The 16,976-nt window shown below is 46.7% G+C and overlaps 1 protein-coding gene across 1 annotated transcript in view; it reads left to right on the forward strand.

The window, feature by feature from the left end:
• Window positions 1-16,976, forward strand: part of DOCK2 (dedicator of cytokinesis 2) — a 369,901-nt gene that overhangs the window by 331 nt on the left and 352,594 nt on the right. The gene's annotated exons all lie outside the window — the stretch shown is intronic.

Below are 16,976 nucleotides of genomic sequence, written 5' to 3' on the forward strand. Positions count from 1 at the left end.
GCTGCGTGCACCCAGCCCACACCCTCTCTTTCCCTCCACCACCGGCTGACCTCTCTGCCTAAGGCTTATGCATTTCCCAGGTGGTGTCCAGCCCAGTACTTGGCAACTCAGCTCCCTGTGCCAGGCTCAGAACTCCAAGGAGTGGACTCTATTGCCCTGTTTGGAGACTTGGCCGCATAGAGAAGAGGGAGCACTGCTTTCTTTCCTGGCCCGCCCTTGCCTGGCCCAGCATGCTTCCCTCTACCTCTGTCCAAAGCCTCCACCCATCTGCTGCTTCCCCTGCCTGTTCCTCCTGGGTCAGGTGACCTCTGGTTTAGCGCAGTGTTGGTCCAGAGTGCTGTGCAGGCTTGAGGGGTGGGGCTGCAGGACAGGGACCCTCCACTCCGCTCTGGAGAGCCTGGGGGAGAAAGGCTCCCACCCGGTTATCTGGGGATATCCAAGAAGCCAGCCTCATCAGTTTCAGCCATCTAATCTCCCAGAGGCCTCTGCCTGGAGCTCAGGGCGGAAGTGGTGGCTGGGGGAAGGGAGGCTTCAGGTGCTAAGACTCTTTCTACTAAGTGGCATCCGTGGTGCAATCCCCATAGACTCACTGTGGTTCTCAAACTTAAGTGTGAAGTTTTAAATTGCTCTATGGCTTGCTACACAGGCAGGTACCAGACACCACCCACAGAGATAAGCAGGTCAGATGGAGGACCGAAGTGCCAAGAGTGATTAGAGGCAGGGGTTTCCAAGGCCACTGTTGGAGAAGCACTGCCCTGGGGAGCTCAACATTTATCCATTCACTTGGTGGGCTCTAGGCACTGTTTTAAGATAAATGGTCTCCATCCAGAGAACAAATAATAATCGAAACCTTCAAGGGGCTCAATTTTTCCATCTATAAAATGGAAAGTTTGAACTAGATGCAATAAGGACCATTTTTAACTTCAAATCTCCTCTACTTCTGGCCCTTCCAGCTGGGGGTATCAGGCTGGGACTCTTCTCAGGGGAAGGTGGGGACTGTTGGATGGGGCAGGTCACTGTAGGTGGAGGGACCAGTGTGCTGTAGGACGTGAAAGTGGGACACACACGGCGGATCTAGGAGAGAAGAGCCGTTGCTCCTCTGCCTTGAGGGGAAGATGCATTGAAGGGAATGACTGTGCTCAAAGTAATGTGGAGGCATATTTGGGAAGTCTGAATGCCAGGCTGACATGGGGAGACCCTTTCCGTTCTGGCAGTGGGGAGCCATAGAGGGCTCCTGAGCAGGGGAGGGGCATGGACAGATTTGTGCTGAAGCCAATGTGGAGAGAGGCTGGTGGAACCTGGATGGCAGACAAGGGGCAGTATCGGTGGGCTGGGGTACTAGGGGTGATCCATGGGGGGGACTGAGCGTGCTGGAACAATCCCAGCCTCCGTCCAGGGCTGCAGTGCATTCCTGCTGTGTAGGGGTGAAGGTAATGGGTGTTGGTTCCAGACTGCCTGTTCTTGGGTTCTGGCCTTCAACACGCCCCAGCCCTGTGACCTAGACAAGTTACTTACTCTCTCTAGGCCTCAGTTTCCTTTTCTGTATCATGGGGATAATAACAGCACCTGCCTCCCAGGGTTGTGGGAGGACTAAATGAGTTAATCCACATAAAGTGCCAAGAATGACAACTGCACAAAGTAATCCTCAGTAAATGTTAATAATTATTATTTTCAGACTTTGTCCTCTGCGTGGGGGCCCAGTTGAGGACACGCCGTCACAGGATGGGATGGGGCTGCCGGGTAGAGTAGGGTTCTCAGCCTCCCTAACAGAGACAGTCCCCCCTCTGTGCTCAGAGGATGGAAGCTCCGTTAGGCGCCAGACCTGAAGGTTTCTCGATCTGATGGTATAGACATTTTTCATGCCTAATTACGAAAATTCTGTTTTATGGGGGATCAGAAGGTCTATGATTCTCTGGGAAGCCAGAGAGCACTTGATAGGTGACTGCTCATCAAAGGGACCTCTTTTCTCCTCAGATGAAAGTCATAACTAAGGTAATCTCCAACCCTCATCTATAGACTACGGGTAGATGGAAGGAAAAGGCAAGGCTTAGTAATGAGACGGGGGACTGGAGTCATCCAGCAGAAAGAACAGTGGCCTGAGAAGAAGGAGTCCAGGTTCGAGCTCTGATGCCATCCCTGTTGGCAGACAGAGCCATGCTCTGATTTTCTCATTACAAGTCTAGGTACTAATACTTTTCTATCTCAATGTGTTCTTTTATGAAGAGCACTTGAGGTAATGAGTATGGGGGCTTGGAGGAAGACAAAGAGCTAGAGCCATGGAAAGGCGTAGGCGGTTCTTGGACTATCTCAGGAGGCCCAGCCAGGCCAAACATAAGGGGACCTGGAGCTTTGCTTTGCCACTTGGTTCTCGTTCAGCACGGGTGGCATTTAGCTGTCCTTCCTCTGGCCTAATTGATGAGAGCTGCTGGCGTCTGTCTGTCTGGGAGGCTGGCTTTACAGGAGGCCACTTCCTTATCAGAACCACTCGGCTTCTTGCTCACCTTGCTGTCTGGCAGGCAGCCAGAGTGACCCTCACGTAGATTCCTGGCCAGGTTACTTTTTCCTTTTCTGATGGAGCTTAACACGTGAGCCATTTGAGTTCCAGAAAGGACTCTCGGGTAGAAGTGGGATAGGCGTTTCCACAGACAAGACAGTATGGCCATGAGTAAGAAAAAGGCACAGCCTCTGCTGTTGGAGAGATTTATGTAAGGTTAGAAGCTTGGGCTCTGAAGTCAGAACTGAGTGCAAATCTGGGCCTGTTCCCTTATGTACGAATTGAAGATGGTAACAAAAACATAGGTCTTGTAAGATAGTTATGAAGATTGAATGCATGAAAAGCACTTAGTAATTTGGCCATCTCAATGAAAGTTAGTGACTGAAGTCAAGGGGGTTCTCAAAAGGTTGTGGAACCAAGTGAGACACAGGGTAACACACCCTAATGCCAGGTCCAGGACAGCTGTGCCTCACAAGAGAGCAATATTTTATGGTTTACAGGCTTTGCAAATGCAGATAAGGGGTCTTTTCCACATCTTGATTGGGGAATAGGGATGAATCTGAGACCACCCTGTGGTCCAGGGATGCTGCTGCAGCCCAGGACCCTGGACAGAACTAGTCCACGCTGAGATGGACAGATGTGGGCTGGCAATGGGTGCCTGAGTTCCTTGCAGCACAGGCTCTTATTACAAGAAACAAAATCCACTCAAACGAGTTCAATAAAAAGGTATATGGTGTGTATGTGTATGGAAAGCCCTGAACTGAGGCTGTCCTGGAAACCTCTGCCTCTCTTTCCATGGCTTCCCAGCTTCTCTAAATACACCAGCTCCCTTCTCCTTTCTCTCCTTGCCAACTCCTTCTAACTCCATCACTCCTTCCTAGCTTTGATATTCTGACAACACTGTAACACACGGCCCCAGCATGCCACCTGCTCTAACTTTGCATGACTTTGCAGTTGAAGCATTCACTCAGTCTTCTCTCTGTTGTCATTTGTCAAAGTCCTCAGAGGAAGGACTTTGCCAGCCTACGAATCGGCACCACCCTATTCGTAGGGGTCAGGGTGCTGCCCCACCTGGTCCAATTCCTTGTGGTTATGGGATGGGGATACGAGGGTTACCACTCATCTAGCATGAGCTATGGATGGGGACAGATTCTATGACAAGGAGGCCTGCATAGAACTTGCATCCCAAACACCACAACAGAACTCCACTACAGAGGGACCAGGGTCTACTACTCCTGTTGCAAAGGCAGCATTTAAGGGGGAGGGACAGAGAGCATCATTCCCTCCCTGAGTGGGTCACTGGTTCACTCATTCCTCATGCATTTCTTAAACATTTGCTGGCTGTTTCTCGTGGGCTAGGAACTACGCTAGGCACTGAGATTCCCATGATTAGGCCAATATGGTCCCTACCCTTTTGGGGCTTATGGTCTAGAGGGGAAGGCAAATAAGAATTTCATGGACAATTCAGTAAGCAAATTGTGACAGGTTATTGTCATAAAAGAACGTTGTTCCATGAATGAGACTATCGGAGGGAAGATCTTACATTGGATGGTCTGAGAGGCCCTCTGAAGAGCAAGGAGCAACGCGTTCCAAAGGAGAGCCTTGGAGGGATCTCAGTACACGTGTCTTTGTGTGGAGGCCAACTGCATCTTTGAGCCCATCCCCAGAAGTCAGTACGGTGCAACAAAAACACGTGGGTCGGAAATCTAATTCGTCCTCTCACCGATTTTAGATGGCTGGGCCTCCTGCTCTCCACAATTCGTTTGGGAGTGCCTGTGGGGCTGGCTGTTGGAGTTCACAGAAAGAGATTGTCTGAATCCCTCGGCTCACGGAGCCTCCTTAGTCGGTGGGCATCTTGTCCCCACCAGAGTGCTGGTGTTCGAGTGGGCCGTGACAGACTGTGTTTGCTAAACTCTGCTTCCTCCTGAGATCAGCATCCTTATGTTGCTACTGTATTTTGAGACAGGCAATTAACCGCCACAATATTCTGCTAATTTCTGGACCTTTGGACTTTCTGTTTTTTTGTTGCTTGAAAAAGCTTACCGGCCTTTAATTTCATAGTTAATTACACATGGGTGCCACCGTCTGCATTCTGCAGCAAATGCTCTGCAGGTGGCGAATGATGCTTGTCACCCTCCGACTCCACAGGGATCTGGGTAGACACTACAAATGTTCCTTTTAATAGACGCTTTCTCCTTTCTTCCTCATTCCTTTAATTGGTGTGAGTCGAAAAGCAGTCAGGCTGAGTTGGTGAGCTTCTTAAGTCTTACTCAGTTTTCAGTTCTCCTTGGAGAATGTCATCCTTTGTCCCCCTGACCCCACTGGGACACTCGCAGCTTTTGCAGCTTGGGGAGTCAGCTGTGTGCAGACTCCAGCACTCAGTCACGGAAGCTGGTGCTGGACGGGGATATGACTGACCACGTGGGCACTTCTCTAGACGCCTCTCCAGACTCTGCTCTGCAGCGCCGAGAATTCCCCTGACCTGATCCCTTGGGTCAAAGCCTAACTAGGATGGTGGAAGGAGACCTAGGTAGAAGTTGTAACCTGCATCGATGCCCCAGGATCTGACACAGGGTCTGAACAGAGAGGATGCAGAACAGACATCCATTGGGCCGGACTGAGTGGTGGCAATGCCAGGTCTGAGCCACCACGGTGGGCGCGCTGGGCTGTGGCAGAGGGGCCTACCTGGTGTTTGCCCGGGAAGGGGGAGTTTGCTGCTTGCCTCACTGGTGGTGGCAGTAGGGGAGTTGTCTCAGGAAAGAGTGTTCCAAGAAGAATTAAAAAAACGCCAATGCAAAGTCCTAAAGAGGACGCCTCTCTGACGTGTGGGAGCCATTGTGGCTGGAGGAGAGTAACCAAGGGGCAGACTAGTCAGAAGTGAATTCTCTGAGCAAAGGTTGTGCTGAGTAGTCCTGGCACATGTAACAGCTTGGGCTTTGACTCTGAAGGGCAGGGGTGAGGCATGCTAGGGTTTTGAGCAGAACTGTAGAACTTTCTGTCTTGTTTTCAAAGGATTATTCTAACAGTTTTACGGGGAATAGATAGAGGGGAATTAAACGTGGAAGCAGAGGGCCAGGTGCGGCGGCTGCACCCCAGGCACGAGACGTGGTTTCCCACACCACGGGGCGGCAGTGGAGGAGATGACATGTGCTTAGGTTCTGCATGTGTGTGTTGTAGGCGGAACAGCTGGGATTGTCCTCGTGGATTGGACGTGTGTGTGGGAGAAAGAAAGGAGTCCAGGGTGACGCCACGGTTTTGGTCTTAGCAGCTCGAAGAATGGAATAGCATACAGGACTTTCTTCGTTACACCTTTGATCTAAGTTGTCGTCCACATTGTCGTAAATAACGTAGCCTCCCCTTTTCTCAGCGCTGTGGTATCATGTTCAACCCACACAACCACCCTGAGAGATGGGTACTTTTATCTTCATGTCACACATAATGAACCTAAGGAACAGAGACCTTGGAGGTGTCACTGAAATACAGCCTCTTCCAGGCAGTTTTTGCATACCTCATCCCCAGAAGAAACCTCTCCAGTTTTATTGAAATCTTCCTTTTTCACCTTGTCTTTTAGTTACATAATCACATGTCATCTCTCCCACTGGTTGGCATGTTGTCTGAGGGCAGAGCTCTGTCGGGGGTCAACTTAGAGTTTATCCAGCTCTCAGGCACGACCAGGAACGAGGTAGGCCAGAGAGACTAGCCATTACTGTAACAGGGGAGCCCTTGGGAACCCATGGAAGCTGTGACCCCTTGTCCTATAAAAATGTGCACATGTGCAGTTTTGCATCACAGTTTCATCAAGGCTCATTCATGGAAGCCAGATAAGGACTCAGGTAAAAGGTGCTCCGTGACTATTTAGTAAACCTGTGCAATAGACACAAGCAAGGCATTCTGCCCAAGGTGTGAGTTCTTGGAGCTGGGGGCTGCCAAGAATAAGGAAACGATTTTTATAGTCTGAATAGATCCATCAAGTTCAATAAGTGCTAAGTGATGGTCCTGAACTGGGTATTGGGGCCCAGAGCTGAACGAAGCACAGTCTGCCCTCAGGAAGTTTCCAACCCAGTGGTACTTGCTCTTCTTTTTGTTTGAGGCAGCAAAGAACACTACCATTGTTCGTGCTAATGTCCCCATTTCACAGGTTGAGAGTGGCTGTGCCTCTTGCTTTGTGTGACTATGGCTCCTGCCATCACCCCCATTCTCTTTTATTGTTGGCTTGTGTAGAATTATCTAGCTCCTCCATAGAATGTAAACTCCACGGCAGCAATGCTGTGTTTCTTGCTCTTCTCCAGCGCAGAGTGTCTGGCACAGAGCAGGTTCTCAGTGAGTAGTTTTTCATTGGATGATGGATCGTTGGCTGGATGGACGAGTGAGTAGGTAGATAAGTGGGTAGATGGATGAGGGAGCAGGGGGTGGGGGACAGAGCGCGGACCGGGCTTGGAGGATTTTCACTTTCTGGTGCCTTATAAGGTTCCGAGGGATAGAGTTGCCCCATCTTGCCTTCAGCTCCTCACCCCTCCTTCCCTGTCAGGAGGCTAGGTCCCGTGAGAACAGCAGAGCAGTGAATGGGGTGCTCTTGAGCTCTTCTCCAAACACCTGGACCCCTGCGCCAAGGCCACAGTTCTCCCCCTGGGCCTCCATTCACATGTCCCCGCTGTCCCTCACGGACTGTGCACACGTCAAGCTAATTTCCCCTCCCCCTCCTCCTCCCAGCCCTTCCTGCCTCCCCTCCCTGCCCATCACCTCAGAGGCTCTCACTCCAGTTCTTCCGCTTGCCCGCCCTCCCTCAGCCCCTCCCTCTCTCTCCAGTCTCACTTCCTTCATGAGGCCTCTCTTCATCTCTTTCCTCTGCGAACCCACAGCTGCTGTGGCCCACAGCTTAACCCTTTATTTTTAAGACAGCTTCTTGTTTCTTGTGTGTTTATTTTGACTCTTCAACTAGATTTCACAAAAGCTCCATGAGAGCAGGAGCCATCCCCCGTCACCCCACTTTTCTAACCTTCTGCAGGATCCAGCCAGATCCTCCCTGCACTGAAGGTTGAGGGTTGAGAAACCAGCCCTTGATTTCATCATAAAGCCTCTCTGCCAGCCCTAGTGTGTGAGTGTGTGAATGCAGGAGAGTGGAGTATGTGCCTGTGTGTGTGTGTGTACGTGTGTGTGTGTGCAGGCGCGCGTGCACCTGTGCCTGTAGGAGTATGGGAAGGAGATAGTGAACCCCAGCATGACGTTTTAGAGCAGCACTTATCAACCTGAATACTTTAGACTTTTGGGGTCAGGTAATTCTGTTATGGGGCCGTCCTGTGCCGTGTGGGATGTTTAGCAGCATTCCTGACGTCTGCCAACTGGATGCTAGGAGCGCCTCCACTCCCCGATCCCCCCAGGTTGTGACAACCAAAATGCCTCAAGACATTGACAGATGTTCCCTTAGGGACAAAATTGTCCCCCGTTGAGAATCACTGTTTTAGAGAACTCATGGGAATCCCAACTTTTCTCTGGTTGGCAGGGAATGTCACGTGGGCCCACTAAAAACTGAGCACAGTGGATCCAGTAGAGTTCCTGAAGCAGCTGGCAGAGAGCAGGCCCTAAATCCATACCCGTCAGTGAGAGGCCGAATGGTACAGTGGCTGAGTGTGTGCTCTGGGGCCAGCGTGCCTGGGGTGAAATCCTGGCCCGGACACTTACTAACTGTGTCCCCTGGGCTACTCACTCGATCTTACACTACCTCACTTTCCTCATCTGTGAAATAGAGATGATAACAGTTGTACTCCTCACAAGAATTGTGGCGAGGATTAAGCAGGCGACCGTGGGTACAACCCTTGGAATAGTGTCTGGTTCACAGAAAGTGCTCAGTAGAGGCGGTAATTCCTCTGTCCTGTCTGGCTTGGTGGAGGAATGCCACCTCCTCCTTGGTTTCCTCCGGCTGTGATTCCCATGCCTCATTCACTGCTGACTTGCACCTCATTTGAGCTCCGGCCTGGCTGCCGGAAGCTTCTGCTGGGTCACCGCTTTTGCCCTCCCTGGTGCAATGCCAGGTATTGCCTCGGAGCTGCGGCTGTCAACACCTTGCCTAGGAGCTTCAGGCAGACTGCTTGTGCATTTCAGTGAGCGTGTTTCACGCAAATCCAAAGTGGACCTGCTGGCCAGTTCTGTATCCCCTTGGAGCAGAGACCCTCGCAAAGCCCAGCTCAGGCAATAACGTTCTTTTCCTCCATTATTGCGTTGTTCCTCTTACATGGCTACTCGTCCAAACTCTATTAACACTTGGTGTTCACTGAAGCTTTTGTTTCAAATATGTAGCAAATGGCTGTGCCCCAGATGAGGTACGAATCCATCCTGAAGGGTCACAGGGCACTTGACAGCTGCAATCACAATTGGCAGCCAAGCTGGCTCAGCATCTCTTGAAGTAAACTCAAGAAATGCAAGAAAGAGCTTACCCAGAAAAAGAAACATACCTGCCCTTCATGTTCATATCCCTTCAGTTCAACAAGTATTCATGAAAGCTCAGTAAATATTGATTGAGCTTCTACTGTGGCCTAGGTGCTGCTCTCAGCTCTGGGAATTCAGTGGTCAAGGCAGTCTCAGTGTCCACCCTCCCTGAAACCGGAGAAGACAAGAAATGAACAAGTCTAGTCCATCCTATCTATCTATCTAATCTATCCATCCATCCATCCATCCATCCATCCATCCATCCATCCATCCATCACACACACGCGTGTGCTCACACACACACGAAACTGTGACGTCAGCAATGGGCTGGTCTGGGAAGCAAAGACTTTGGACCCATATGGGTTTGAATCCACTTTCTACCACTTAATCTCTCTTTGATTTTCTCATATGTTGCATGGATGGTGATACCTTGGAGGGTTACTGTGAAGAGTAAATGAGCTGATACAAGTAAAATGCTAATAATTTTGTCTGTCTTATCTATCACTGTAACTCCAGCAAGCACAATAGTACCTAGCACACAGTAGGTGCTCAAATGACTATCTGTTGAAAAATATGTGCTTGGTACATAGTAGGTGCTCACTGAATTTGTTCACCATTTTGGGGGGAAGCAGTGTATGCAGTGGTTAGAATCCAGACTTCTGGATCATTCTGTCTGTCTGTCTATCTATCTGGTGGGTAAGTTGTTTACATTCCCTGTGCCTCAGTTTCCTCATCTATGAATCCAACAGAAACATTGTACTTACCTCCTAATAGTGCACAAAGCACAGAGGCCACACCCTCATTGTTTCTCTGAGCCGTGTGATATAACAGTAGTGTTTACTTTTTTCTTATTTCTCTCAGTTTGGGCTCCTGATGAGCAGAATACTTGAGTACATTAAGTAGAATTGCTGGCTCATCAGTAGATTCAATTCCCAGGGTTGTTGGAAAGTCCCACCTGTCTCAAAGTGGCTGCTCCCACTGGCTTGCCCACCCGGGATTTCCAACATGAGAGTCCTGTTGGGTTCGATGGCCCCAGATGGCCCTTTTATTCTTGGCTTTAGTAATGGTTTTGGTCTGGAGGGGCTTGTCAGTAACCGGCTGCTGCCTTGGTTCCTGAGTGTAGTATTTTGACTCAGAGAGAGGTCAAATCCTCCATGAGGAAGTGTCAGTATTCTCCAGGGCATGGAGACCTCACATAAAAAGGGAAGCTGGAATGGGCGTCTGTGGGAATCCTTCTGCCACTTGTCTGTCTCCCATGGGCGGGCATGGTCGGGGCAGGGGCCCGTTATGATTTCAGCAGTTTCTACTTATTCTCTGTCCTACACGTTCCTCATGGTTTTCTGCCCTCGCTCAGTGAGGAAACCTCCCTCACTAGAAGTTGAGAGTGGTCAGGCCTGCAGGGAACAGGCAAGAAGATGACCTGTTCTTACGCTGGTCAGAGACAACGCAAGTGAGGATCATAGATAAGCAATCAAACTTCAGCAAAGGGTGGCATTCTGGTTCAAAGTTTCCTGTTAGTCATTTAGAAAACTGAACAGAATTGGGTATTGGTATGCAAAGCCACTTCCTTTGTCAGTAATGTCTACTTTTCCCCAAATGGAGCCTTGAGAACAGAGTCTTTGATGCAAGTAGAAATACACTTGTAAATTAAGCTACAACGCCCGTTATGTTTATTTTCGTAAGATGTGAGTCCTCGGAATGAATACAGACATTCACGTTGAATACCAAGTTTCAAGACATCTTCTTAAGCTGATTGATCGGAACCTTCTCACCTAACAGAGCTGGGCACAGTGTGAGGAAGAGATTCCTTAGGAAAGCCTGGGAGGAGACGGAACAAAACAGTCTTGCTCCCCCATCCACATGTCGGATGGACAGCCCCAATTTGCTAGCGCTCTAGAGGCAAACATACTGTGGATGTTTGCTTCTGCAGGAAACCTCGGTTGCCTCTGTGGCTGTGCCCAGCTCTGTGGCATGCATGTCCTCAGCCCTCAGCCAGACTTCTGGGGCTAAAGGGAGCAGGGAGTGGAGAGTCTGTAGAGTTTGGGGAACCAGCAACCTGCAGGTGTCCAATCACAGCAGCCTGTGTGGGACAGGCCAAGTGGGAAAGAATGAAGAATCAGGCCATGCTTATGCAGGAGAAGAGACTTCTGGGTCCCCTGGGGGCCCTGTCAAGATTCTCTTTTGGATCAAGGATTAAATCTATTTGGTGGTGACCCACAGTGCCATTGGTTGTGAACTACAGGGAAGCAGATTTAGAGATGACAAAAAGAAGAGCTCTGAAAAGAGCTATGAATGGACAGCTTTAGGATGTATTATAATGCCAATAAAGAGAAAGGTGACTACCTTTTATTGAGTACTTACTATGGCCAGACACAGAGTCAGGCCCTTTCTGTGTGTTAATCACAGCTGAGTTTCCTAGGAACCCTGTAAGGTAGGGACCATCATTTCCTTCATTCTACAGTTAGGGAAACTGAGGCTCAGGGAGAAGTTGCTGCTCAAGCAGGTTGCCACTGGCCCCCACAGTGCCTCTGTGTGTGTTAGGAAAAGACGGCCGTCCCCTGTTGGACAAAGAACCTTGGTAGGACACAGGCCTTGGCCAGGAAATCATCAATTGCGTGCCAGCCTCCATTGCTGTCTTGACTGGGTGGCCTTGTGCAGGACAAAGCCTGAGCATCATGCTGTGGCCCTGGGCACGATGCCAGAGCTGGCAAATAGTGTAATTAGGTTCAAGAACCACATCTGTCTGACTCCAGAAACACTGGCTCTTAACTCTCAAGCTTTCTTGTCTCTCAGGATTGAGACTTTCCATCCCATAAGGCTAGTTGGTTCCTTGGTGAAAGGGCTGATTTATATAGTTCTTTGCACTAAATAGCCTGCAAATTTCCTCTTTTTCCCTCAGAGAATACAGCTCAGAGAATGTTGCAAGACTAAAGAATGAATGTAAGGTCAAGTAAGCACCTGAACACCTGTCATCCAGGTGCTGTGTTGGTGGGGGGGGCAGGTGCAGAGAATGAACAAGGCACAGGGCTGGGTTTGAGTCCTGGCTCTGTGATTTACCACCAGGCAGGTGGTAGTGGTGGTGCAGATCTTAGGTAAGCCACACAAACCCTCGCATCTTGTGTTTCCTCATCTGTAAAATAAGGCTAGTGCCTTCCTCATGCAGTAGTTGTGATGACATGAAAGGGCAACTGAAAATATGCTTCCCTGTGACACCGTTAAGCAGCATTGTAAATGTCTCTTGTTTATGTTTGAGGAGGGTTCTGAACTCATTTCTTCTCCAAGACCTCTTCACTAATGTGATCAGTGCTCTCACTGAATCGATAAGTTTTGGTAGGTTGTGTTTTGATTTTTATTTGTCTCAAAAAATGTTTTAATTTCCCTTGGGAATTTTTATTTGACCCATTGGCTGTTGTTTAAATTTCCAAATATTTGTGTATCTTCCAGTTTTCTTTCTGTTACTAATTTCTAGCTTCATTCCTTTGAGGTTGGAAGATATGCTTTGTTTGACTTCTTTTTTTTTTTTTTTTTTTACTTTCTTAAGACTTGTTCTGTGGCCTAACACATGGTCTGTTATGAAGAATGTTCCATGTGTGCTTGAGAAGAAAGTGTATTGCTGTTGTAAGATGGAGTGTTTTGTATACGTCTGTTAGGTCTGGTTACTTATAGTATTGATAAAGTCCTTTATTTCCTTATTGATTTTATGCCTAGTTGTTGTATCCATTATTGGTAGCGGAGTATTGATTTCTTCAATTCTTATTGTAGAATGGTCTATTTCTCCTTTTAATTGTATCAGTTTTTGCTTCATATATTTTAGTGTTCTGTTTTAGATACATGTATGTTTATAATTTCTATATTTTCTTGCTGTATTGGCTCTTTTACCAATATATAATATAATGTCCTTCTTATATAATGTCAACATATAATGTCTGATAACAATTTTTGACTTAAAGTCTATTTTGTCTAATATTAGTACACCCACCACAGCTCTTTTTTCATTACTATGTTTGTGGAGCTTTTTTTTTTTTTTCCACTCTTTCACTTTGAACCTGTTTTTGTCTTTGGATATAAAGTGAATCTCTTGTACACGACATATAGTTAGTTTATGGTGTTTTTTGTTTTTTAATTCTTTCTGTCATTCTCTGACTTTTGACAGGAGGGTTTAATCCATTTACATTTAAAGTAAATACTAGTAAGGAAGAACTTTCTTCTTTCATGTTGCTATTTGATTTCTATGTACCTTACATATTTTTGTTTGTTTGTTTCTCAATTGTTTGTTGCTCCTTTTCAGTTTAACTGATTTTGTTTGTTTGTTTGTTTGCTGTTTTGATTCCCCTTTCATTTACTTTTCTCTGTACTTTTTAGTTAACTTTTTAGTTGTTAACCTGGGACTTACAATTAACATCTTACATTTATAACAATATAGTTTGAGTTAATACTAATGTATCTTCAATAGTATACAAAGTCTCTGCTTCTATGCAAACTTATTTCTCCCCCCTGTGTTGTTATTATCACACATTACGTCTTTATACATTGTGTGCTCATTATCATAGGTTTATAATTAATGTTTTATGCATTTGTTTTTCCAATTGTCTGTTAGTGATGGACTCCCTGTTTCTATTTCTTAATTTCTTTTTCATTTTTGAAGGATAATTTTGTGAGATACAGAATTCTTGATCAACATTATTTTTTTCCTTCCACCATTTAAAATATATTATCCCTCTGCCTTCTAGCCTCTATGGTTTCTGAAGAGAAATAGTTTGTTAATTTTATTGAGGATTCTTTGTACATGATGAGTTGTTTCTCTCTTGCTGTTTTTAAGACTATCTTTGTCTTTCATTTTTAACAATTTATTATTTCTCACTGTGGAGCTCTTTGAGTTTAACCCACTTGGATTTCATTGAGTTTCTTGGTGTGTGTAGAGTCATGTCTTCCATCAAATGGGAGTTTCTGGCCATTAGTTCTTCAAATATCCTTTTGGCCCCTTTATATCTTTCTCCTGTCATTATAAAACTCCCATTATGTTCCCATTGGTATTCTTGATAGTCTCCCACAAGTCACTTAGGCTCTGTTAATTTTTCTCTATTCTGTTTTCTTTCTGCGCCTCAGTCTGGCTAATCTCAACTGATCTATTTTCAAGGTCATTGATTCTTTCTGCTGCCTGCTCAAATTTGCTATTGAACCTCTCTAATGAACTTTCCACATTTGTTACTGCACTTTTTGGCTCCAAAATTTCTATTTGATTCCTTTTTATAATTCCTATCTCTTTAATGATATATGCTATTGTCTAAGGCACTATTCTGGTTTCCTTTAGTTTGTTTGTTTGTTTGTGTTCAGAAGTGGACTTTATTGCTAAGGGTGGAGGGTGATGAGCATAGAGATCACTGTCTCGACTGTGAGGAGAAGGAGTAGCTGAGAGGGATCCTTCTGGCTGGCTCAGGCTTTCATTCTAGTTGGATGGTAGCAGCATCTTCCTAGAGGGAAATGCTTGGTTTCCTTAAGTTCTTTGTCCATAATTTCCTTTAGCTATTTGAACGTTTTTAAGACAATTGATTTAAAATCTTTGTCTTGTAAGTCTAATGTCTATCCTTCTTCGGGAATAGTTTATTTTTTTCCTGTGAATGGGCCATACTTCCTTCTTTCTTTACATGCCTCATAATTTGTGTTGAAAACTGGGTATATTGAATATTCTAATGTGCTAACTTGGACTCAGATTCTCCCCTCTTTCCAGGGCTTGTTGTCACTGCTTGATATAAGTTATAGAAGTTTATTTCATGACTTTTCTAAGGTACTTTTGTGAAGACTGTATTATTTATTGCATGTGATCACTAAAGTCTCTAAATGCTTGGAGTTGAAAGAAAAAATAATCTCATCTTAGCAACTGGACTCTATGCATGTGTGTTGGGGCATGCCTTCAAGGCCTAGCCAGGCTGTTGACAGCTCTGCTTTAGCCTGTGTTTCTTGCCTCCACGGAACTTGAAGGTCAACCAGAGCGGAGAGCTTAGAGCTTTCTTGCATCCTTTCTCATCATGTATCCAACTCTGCGCATGGCCTTCTAGATCCCCTGGTATATGTGGGTATTCATCGGAGCTCTTGTTCTCCAAAGCATTTCACCCCTAAATCTTTCCTCCCAGGCTTATTGGTGGGATTACTGTTTGCCCCAACTTACATTCTTTGTCCCATGTGAAATGGTTTTGACCAACGCCCTTTGTATAGCTGCTTTTCTGCCCTAAGAAAGCCCAAAGTCAGGGAAATAAAGGCAAGCTTATGGCTTAGTCCTTCAGGGAGCCCATGGCCAGGTCCAAACAGACAGCTATAGCATCTTGGGACAAGGTCCGCAGTGCTTCCCTTGGCCCCAGGAACCCACACCAGGGACGTGGGATACCATCTTCAAGACTGCCACTGCTATGGGGAGTAGAAGATGGACAAAGATAAGTTAAAATACCACAAAACTTTACCAGGTTTCAGTTGTCTTTTTCTTGATTAAGCATTTCCTTGCTCACTGTCAATTTTTGCCCATTTTTCCAGAATTCTGATGAAATTGATTCTGATAGTTTTTGCCAGATTTTTCATTGGAGGGACAGTCACTTGGAGTTCCCCACTCCCCCATATTTTGCTGCTGTCATGCTAAACAGTAGTTTTTGAATGCATTTTGTTTTGTTGACAGATGAGGAAACTGAGGACCAAAGGCAGAGGGAAAGAACTGAGTCAGTGGTAGCACTCCCAGCAGCGCTCAGGTTTCCTCTCATTTAGTTCAGTCTGCCTTCTGCCCTGTTTGGTCACACGGTTCAGCAGCAGTGAGTCTGTCCTCGATTTGGAGACCACTGGGATTAGAAAGACAAAGCGACAGTTTCCTCTTGGGCCTCCCTCTATCCACTCTCCACTCAACAGCCAGAGCGGTGGTCAGCATAATGGGGTTCTATCAGTTCCCTGTCGAGCACCCTCCAGCCTCCCATCCCCTGGTGTATGTCTAAACAAAAGATGGTCTGTCCTATGGCTACACAATGGAATATTAGTCAGCCGCGAAAAGAAATGAAGTATTGACAATTGCTACCGCATGGATGGATCTTGAAACTATTGTGCTAAGTGAAAGAAGCCAGTCACAAAAGACCACATATTCTAGATTCTATTTATCTGAAAGGTCCAGCATAGGTCAATCATAGAGACAGAAAGTACATTAGTAGATACTTGGTGCTGGGGTGGGAGGGGCCGCTTTTTGAGGTGATAAGAATGTTCTCAAAGTAATCATGGTGATGGTTGCACAACTCCGTGCATAAATAATAAAATTATACACTTTGTATGGGCAAATCATATCTCCAGAAAGCCATTACCACATAAACAAACGAAATCCTTCCAGTTACCCATTCTCTGGGAATAAAGCCCAGACTGGCGTGAATCCCTGCACGACCTGTACCCTGCCTCGCCAGCCTCATCTTGTGTGACTGCCCCCTTTCTGGACTCCATCCACAGCAATTTCCTGTGTGCTATCTGAGCACACCAAGTGTCTTCCTTCCTCAGGACCTGTGCACATGCTGTCCCCTCTTCCTGAAATGTCTTTCTCTTTGTTGTCCCCATAGCTGACTTATGCAAATCTTCCATATGTCAGATCCGGGAGGCCTTTCTTTTACCCCAATGAAAGTCCATGCCCCCCGTTATTCTCTACCAGTCTCTATTTGTTTTCCTCCATGCCATGTGCCATATTGTGTAACCTTGTATTCATCTGTGTGTTCACCAAAAGAGCATGTGCTCTTCAAGCACACTGTGATCACTCACTGAATATCTGCTGCGTAAGTGAATGATGACAACCGTGTAGGACCATACCACCCATCCTCCTGGAGGCCTTTCCTTAAATCAAGCCGCACACATTGTATCTTCTTCTGTTCTTGAAGACATCCCGAGCTGGTGGTTCCATTTTAGCCCTCGGGAAAGAAGCTGCATCCCTAATGTAGGTTAACAGTGTGGCCTGGCCATCACCTAGTGAGTGGCGCTGAGCAGTGCCTGGGCACCGCAATGGTATGACGTGATCGCATGTTCCAAGGGATTAGCCAAGTTTCTGAAGCAC

Source organism: Rhinolophus ferrumequinum, chromosome 24 (genome assembly GCF_004115265.2).
Source record: "Rhinolophus ferrumequinum isolate MPI-CBG mRhiFer1 chromosome 24, mRhiFer1_v1.p, whole genome shotgun sequence".
NCBI lineage: Eukaryota > Metazoa > Chordata > Mammalia > Chiroptera > Rhinolophidae > Rhinolophus > Rhinolophus ferrumequinum.